At 45.4% G+C, this 8,478-nt stretch overlaps 1 protein-coding gene across 3 annotated transcripts in view; it reads right to left on the bottom strand.

The window, feature by feature from the left end:
* The window catches only part of LPAR4 (lysophosphatidic acid receptor 4), a 72,198-nt gene that overhangs the window by 15,805 nt on the left and 47,915 nt on the right, over window positions 1-8,478 (bottom strand). The gene's annotated exons all lie outside the window — the stretch shown is intronic.

The raw sequence follows: 8,478 nt of genomic DNA, 5'->3' as shown, positions 1-8,478 counted from the left end.
ACGTTCCCCCAGATCCTGATGCACACCCCTGATGTACTTATAGGCTGCCACGAGGTCACCCTGAGCCTGCACTTCTCCAGGCTGAAGAGTCCCATGGCTCTCAGCCTGTCTTCATAAGGCCTATTCTCCTGCTCTCTGATCATCCGCATGGCTCTCCTCTGGACTCTCTTGAGCTTCTCCACATCCTTCCTGAATTGTGGAGCCCATAATTGGATGCAGTACTCCAGCTGCAGCCTCACCAAGGCCGAGTACAGTGGAAGGATGACATCCTGAGATTTACTTGAGAAGCATCTATGGATTCAAGCCAGAGTTTGGTTTGCTTTACCAGCTGTGACATCACACTGGTGGCTCATGTTCATCTTGTGGTCAGTCATGACCCCCAAGTCCCGTTTGGCTTTGGTGCTAGTGAGCTCAGCACTGTTAAGCCTATAAGCAGGCTGAGGTTTTATTCCCCGGGGTGAAGTACCTTACATTTGTCAGTATTGAATGTCATCAGGTTTGTATCTGCCCGCTTTTTCAGCCTATCTAAGTCAGCCTGGATCACCAGCCTATCCTCAGCTGCGACGCTGTACCCCAAAGTTTGGTGTCATTGGCAAACTTGGCCAATCCACTTCTGACACCAGTATCCACGTCATTGATAAAGATGTTAAAGAGAACAGGTCCAAGGACAGAGCCCTGGGAGACACCACTGGTCACAGAGTGTCATGATGATTCACTTCTGTCGGCCACCACTCTCTGAGTCCAACCTCGGAGCCAATTCTCCAGCCATCATATTGTGATGTAGCAGAGGCCACAGTTGGCCAATTTTACCAAGAGGAGATCGTGGGACACCAAATCAAAAGCTTTTTTGAAGTCCAGATATATGATGGCAATCTCTTCTCCCTTGTCCGGGTGATATGTCACCTGATCATAGAAGGAAATGAGATTAGTCAGGCAAGACCTACCTGCAACAAACCCATGCTGGCTGTCCCTCAGGATGCTGCCATCAGCCAACTTGTCAAGAATGGTCCCTTTGATGATTTTTCCAGAATCTTTCCAGGGATTGAGGTCAAGCCGATTGGCCTGTCATTCCCTGGATCTACTTTCCTCCCTTTCTTGAAGATGGGCACCACATTGGTCTTCTTCCAAACTTCAGGTACTTCACCTGAGCACCAGGAATTTTCAAAAATCTTTGTCAGTGGCTGGACTATGATTCCTGCTAGCTCCTTAAGTACTCTGGGGTGCAATCTGTCAGGACTTGCTGACTTGAAGGTGTTCAGCCTCTCAAGGTGTTCCTTTACAAGGTCTACACTGAGGCTGGGTATAAATTCACCCTCACCCTGGCCATCCTGCATCTTGCTAGACAGGACAGACCCTTTGGGTTGATGAAAAACTGACACAAAGTACCCATTAAGCAGGTTAGCTTTTTCCTGGGTATTGGTTGTCAGTTATCCCATTTATTTTAGCAGGGGTCCAATGTTACCCTTGCTTTTCTTTCAACTCCCCACATATCTGAAAAAGGACTTTTTAATGTCCTTGATACGTGTAGCTTTAGATGCATAGGAAGTCACAGAAGGAACAAGGCAAGCATAGGGCCTGTAATAAATGAAATGGGATGGCTGTTAACTGACACCCAGGACAAATCTAAACTCCTGAATGAATACTTCACATCAGTATTCCACCAGTCCAAGGGTATTAGCCTGCTTGACAGGATACAGGATGACCATGGTGGGGGGTGACCACTCTCCCATAGTTGACAGACCTTGTGGGAGAGTACCTACAAAGGCTAAATATCTATAAGTTTCATAGTAGTAGTTTCATAGTAGCTAGCGTCAGGAGGGACCTGAACAAATCATCTAGCCTGACCCCTGCCACAGGCAGCAATGAATGTTGGGTTCACAAGACCCCAGACAGGTGATCATCCAACCTTCTCTTGAATTTGCCCAAGGTAGGGGCGAGGACCACTTCCCTGGGAAACTGGTTCCAGATTTTGGCTACCCTAACTGTAAAAAAATACCTTCTGATTTCTAACCTAAACCTATTCTCCATCACCTTACTACCATTGTTCCTGGTCACCCCAGGTGGTGCTGGTGAGAAAAGGGCTCTACCTATTTGCTGTTGTTCTCCCCTGATGAGTTTGTAGGCAGCCACCAGGTCTCCCCTCAGCCTCCTCTTGCTGAGACTGAACAGGTTCAGGTCCCTCAATCTCTCCTCATAGGGCCTGTCCTGCTGCCCTCTCACCAAGCGAGTGGCCCTCCTCTGAACACTCTCCAGGCTGGCAACATCCCTCTTGAAGCACGACGCTCAATACTGGACACAGTACTCCAACTGTGGCCTGACCAAAGTCGCATAGAGGGGCAGTATCACCCCTCTGGACTGGCTTGAGATGCATCTTTGGATGCATGACAAGGTATGGCTGGCCTTACTGGCTGCGGTCTGGCATTGGCGGCTCATGTTCATCTTGGAGTCAAGAACTCCCCAGCCTGTATGTATGCTGCGGATTCCTTCTCCCAAGGTGCAGCACCCTGCATTTGTCTACGTTGGACCCTATCCTGTTCTTATCTGCCCACTTTTGTAGTCTGCCTAGATCTATTTGCAGCCTCTCTCTCCCTTCAAGTGTGTCCACCTCGCCCCACCTCTTAGTGTCATCAGCAGACTTGGACAGCGTGCTTTCCACTCCCTCATCCAAGTCACTGATGAAGATGTTAAACAGTGTGGGCCTGAGGACCAAGCCCGGGGGTACCCCTCTGCTCACATCTTACCAATTTGAGTACAACCCATCCACCACTACTCTCTGGGTGCGCCCCATCAGCCAATTTTTTATCTATCCAACTGTGTAGGCATCAATGCCACAGTCGCTTAATTTATTGATGAGGATGGGGTGAGAGACATTGTCAAAGGCCTTCTTAAAGTCTAGAAAGATTACGTCCACAACGACACCATCATCCAAGGATTTAATCACCTGGTCATAAAAGGCAACCAGGTTGGTCAGGCAGGACCTGCCTTTGATAAAACCATGCTGATTGCCCCTGAGCATGATCTCCCCTGCTGACCCCCCCCACAGATGTGCTCCTTGATGATTCTCTCTAAAATCTTCCCATGCACTGAGGTGAGGCTTACAGGCCTATAGTTACCTGTGTTCTCCCTCCTCCCTTTCTAAAAATTGGGACCGCATTAGCCAGTTTCCAATAACCCGGCACCTAACCAGATGACCACGAATGCTCCTACAGCTGGCCCAAGGGCTCTGTGATGACCCCTTCTAGCTCCCTCAACACCCTTGGGTGGAGAGCATCTGAACCTGCAGATTTAAAAATGTCTAGCCCTTCCAGAAGATCCCCAACTACATCTGTGCTGACTGGAGGTCTGACAGAGCTATCCCCGATAGTCAGCTGGACCGAGAGTGCTAAAAGAACTGGCCGACATCATTGTGTGACTGATGGTGAAATTATTTGAAGAGTCATGGCATTTGGGAGAGGTCCCAGAAGACTGGAAAAAAGCCAATGTGGTACCTATCTTTAAGAAAGGGTGAAGGGAGGACCCAGGAAACTATAGGCCAATCAGTTTGACCTCAATCCCAGGTAAAATCTTGGAGAAAATCAAAGAAACCATCACATATAGGCTAACTGAAGGCAATATTGTGTAGGATAGCCAACATGGCTTTGCCATGGGCAGGTCTTGCCAGACCAACCTCATTTCTGTCTACAATCAGGTTACTTGCCACCTGGATAGAGAAAATGAGGCTGATGTCATATACTTGGACTTCAAAAAGGTGTTTGACATGGTCTCCCACAAGGTCTTCATGGTCAAATTAGGAAAATGTGGCCTCGACTATTTCACAATCCGGTGACTAGGTAACTGGCTCTGTGATAGTACCCTTTGGGACCTGATTGACAGAACTGAGTCATCTTGGCAGAGGGTGACCAGTGGCATTCCTCACAGGTCAGTACTTGGACCCAGTGCTCTTCAACATGTTCGTTAACAATTTGGATTCAGGTATTACAAGCAATCTGGCAAAGTTCACTCATGACACCAAGCTATGGGGAAGCATTGCCATGCTCAAGGCAAACTGGCAAGGCTGGCCTGAACAGGTTTGTGAAGTGGACAGACCTCAACCTGGTATCATTTAAATATAGAGAAATGTAAAGTGCTCCATCTACAGAAAAATAACCCACAACACACATACAGGCTCAGCAGTGCTCTGCTTGCCAGCACCACAACTGAATGAGACCTGGGTGTCATGACTGACAACAAAACGAACATGAGCCACCAATGCAATGCTGTAGCTAGCAAAGCTAACCAAACACTGGCATGCATCCACCAAGGCACCTTGAGCAAGGCAAAGGATATCATTCTCCTACTCTACTCGGCCTTAGTAAGACTGCAAGTGGAGTACTGCATCCAGTTTTGGGCGCCGCACTTCAAGAAGGATGTGGAGAAGCTCAAAAGAGTCCAAAGGAGGGCCACAGGCATGATTAGAGGCCAGGAGACAAGTTGTATGAGGAGAAGCTGAGGGATTTGGGACTGTTCATCCTGGAGAAGAGGAGACTCAGAGGGGACTTGGTTGCAACCTATAAGTATATCAGGGCATACATCAGGGTTTGGGGAAGCATGTATTCACTGAGGCCCCCGCAGAGGAAGAACAGAAATAATGGGTACAAGCTGATTGAAGATCTCTTCAGGCTAGACATAAGGAAAAGCTTCTTTACAAGCCAAGTGGCAAGGGTTTGGAACAGGCTCCCCCCAGAAGTGGTACAGTCATTCACCCTGGTGATCTTCAAAAAAATGTCTTGATGCCCATCTTGCTGGAATTATCTGACCCCAGCAGTCTTTTGTGCCTATGTGCTGGGGGCCTGGACCTGATGATCTGTAAGCTCCCTTCCAGTCCCTAACAACTATGAAACGATAAACAATCCAACCTTAAGCATATCTATGTACTTACAACATCTTAATTACCCATCCCCCTGGAATTCCAAGAGTGCAGTCTAGCATTTGAAAATGTAATAAAGTTGGCTCTGACTTTTCATATGAGGCTTGTCATATACATTGGTGACTAGAATGACATTTCACCTTGCTTTTTTTTAAAATACATTTTCTAGTTCTCATGGTTGCAGAGAAAAGATTGAAAATGTTATGAATAAACAACAAGCTTATCTGCTGTGTAAAGCACAGAAAACCCAAGGAGGGGAAGCAGATCATGATTTCAGAGAGTCTAACTCATGACTCTTGATTGTTTGAGGCTGGTAGCCTTATAAAAGGTGTACAAAAATGATGGGGAGAAATTGATCTGAATTCCTTGGGCCCCTGTCACTTAGCAGGGTTATGGTTATAAAAGGCGTATAGATTCCTGTCATATAGCAGGAATCTATATTTATTAACTCCTTGGCTGGCTGCTACTTAAAACAGCAGTTGTTCTTTTTTGAAGGGACACTAAACTTTGAAATCTGGTAATTTAAAAAAAAGAAAGAAAGAAAGAAAGGTCACTTCAGGCACTACATCTATCCCTGCTGTTTTTTGTGGGTTTACAATCATATTTTCCTTTCGTTAAGTGTTTTTGTCTCTCCCATCGTTGTGTGACGAAACCCTACAAACAGGGGAAGCTGACTAATGGGCCACACAATGAAACAATAAAGACGCTTATAAACAGAGTGCTGTGAAATGTACAAAGTAATTGAAAATAGGAAGAGAGATGAAGTTCTTTCAGTTAGAGTAATCCTAGCTGCCACCTCTGACAACAGTAGGGAAGATATTAGAAGTATGACTTTCAAGCTGTCTTGTTTTAAAGTTTCTGTAACTCCAAAGAGCCGGACATGTTTTCGTCTTTTCTGTGTTTTAACAAAATGAATTCCTGTTAAGAAGAACTAGAGGTACAGAGCAATTCAGTGTCAGAGCCCGGAGTGATGGGCTGAATTCTTGTCCTATTTCCTACACACCAGAAAATGCTCCCTTTCACAAAATATATACTGTCAAAAAAAAAACAAAAAAAAAAACCCCACCACACTGATAATTAGCAGTGCAGCAAACAGATGCCTGTGCACCACATGCAGCTTGTGGCACCTCAGACTACTCTGAGATGCTGCAAACCGTACATGCACATTCATCAGGACGTGTCCACTAGGGTCAGAATTTCACCCTCTGGTTCTAAAAGTGGTGTCAAATCCCAAAGGAAGTGCGTCTGAAGAAAAGTAGAGTCTGGGGCAACCTTGGGACTAACTGGGTATTTGTCATGATCCTGGGTCCCAAGAAATGGTTCTGGCAGCCTGGAATCAGTCAAGGATAGGAGTAGCCTGACCCAGCCCCCCCAGCCCCCTCTTTTTTTTTTCCCCTCACCATTCTCACTGGGGCTAGGGACAGAAATAACACGTGAACTGGTATACGTGATCAGAAACCAGTTCAAATCTGTAACATAACAAAAGTTCAGTGCACAGAAACCACTTTCAAAATGGCTGAAACTGGTTTAAGATAAATCTGGATGGATGCAGCGTTAGACTTAACTGACTTGGGTTAAATCAGTTGATTGAACTTCTGTCCCAGATCCCCTCCAGATTCAAGTTAACTAACCCCCAGCATCCCAGGATGCTTCGCACCTCCCACACAACCCCTCCCCTCCACCCCTGTTTCAGGTAGGTAGGCTAGACTTGGTCCAAGCTGTCTTCTCCAGCCAAGCAAGGAGATGTGCTCTGGCCTGGGCCACTGCAGACATGTGGCTTCATTTTTGGAATCACTTGCTTATCAGTTCAATCTATGCAGCTTACACTAACTTGTGAAGATTGACTCAATTCAGCTATGGGTTTTTGACTGTCTGTACTTACCCTGTAGGTGCACTGATGGGAATCTGTAGGGTAGCTCTGGACCACTATTGCAGATGAGAAGAATCTTCTCAGGACTGTAACCACCAGGGTTAAAGCTCCTGCCTTCAGAGGACACAAACTGCTTATAGCAGGACCCAAGATTACTTCAGTTCTTATTCAAGATTTGACTCCAGTTCAATACGGAAGGAGAAACCTGATCCATATCAGATCTAATCCTAAAATCTAGCTTTGTTTCTCGTATTGATCAGCACTGTTGTTTACTCCTTTAACTGTCCTTTGAGAGCTACAAGGCATTTCCTGTTCATGGTGACTTCTCTGTGCTGTATCTGCTTTGTATTTAGCTCGTTAAAATGTTTTTCACTTAGAAGAATGGTAAATTGACCTATGTCAGATGGTGAGCCTTGGGGCAAGACTTCCTTTTTTCTCTCTCTCTCTCCTTCACTGAAAAGGTCTTCTGTCCATCCCTATCACTTCAGACTCACTCCAGGATTTGGACTGCTTTCAGTAAGTGTTTGAAACATATCCTAATCTATTTGTCCAGTGATGATGTGAGCCTGCAAAAAACTGATTAATTTATATGTCTTACTGGGTTATTTCAAAGCAAACCAACCCTTTGGGCCTAAATTTCAAAGGAGGACCCTCAGTCTGATATCTGAGACTGAGCCCACAGTTTTGCAAGTATGCTTTAATAGTCCCAAGTCTCTTCCCAGAAGAAGTTTTTATACAGGTATAATTAAATCTAATGTAGATACTACCTAATAGTTTGATGCAGAAAGACGTAGTTAAGAATGCTATTAAACTTTTTATTCAAGTGGCTAAACAACATGTGAGGTTTTAAAGTTTTCTGTTCTATGAGGAAGACAAACTGATGATGAGATTCAGTATTTCTTTGATGTGATCCTGCCTGTTTACAAAGAATGTGCAAAAGAATGCAGTAGGAATGAAAAACTAGAGAGGCTTTCTTTGTTCAGAGTTCCTAGCCTCTGTTCAGACAGCATTGTGCCCCAAAAGCTTCACCTCTGCTTTCTGTAAGGGCCCTATTTCTAGTGCTTCTCATGCTCTGTTTGCTTGGTGTTTTGGGCCATGTTTCTAGTGCTTCCTGGTTTATCTGTTTGGCTTTTTGCTGTTTCTCTCTGGTTGGTTCTGACCACTTACACACGTATTTCCTTCAAGCAATGAACCCTACCTTTCTAAGCCCAATGACACCCCTCCACCCAGTGGCCCAGTTTTGGACCAGAATAACATCTGGTCTCTTTAGGAGACCACCTCGTATTGCTTAGACAAGTGGAGGTCTAACTTTTTAACAGGCATGCCACAAATTAACCTCTGCCTTCCCAAGGTCCACACCAATCCCCTGTTCCTTTCTGATCTACCACTCTGCTTTCTGCTTCCTGTCCTGTTTGCCATAGTGCTGCCTGTGCTCTCTGGGCTGTGTGCCACACACAGGCTGCCAGTTCCACTTATGGCCCATGTACCATGGATATGTCACCCTGATTAGACTGTCTTACTAAGAAAGAGAAACTTAAACTTTCCTACATTTATACTGATTGAAGGGCATTTATTATACATAATAATTCAATGAGGTTTCACCCCGTCTATATCATAACAGCAACAATATGTGTTTTAGGCTCAGCCACTGTATAATTCTGATGAGGGACTATGGTTTGATTTCCTTTCTAGTTCTGGTTTT

This window comes from Crocodylus porosus, unplaced genomic scaffold (genome assembly GCF_001723895.1).
Source record: "Crocodylus porosus isolate Cpor-Errol unplaced genomic scaffold, CroPor_comp1, whole genome shotgun sequence".
Lineage (NCBI taxonomy): Eukaryota > Metazoa > Chordata > Crocodylia > Crocodylidae > Crocodylus > Crocodylus porosus.
This window is presented reverse-complemented; position numbering and strand designations above follow the sequence as displayed.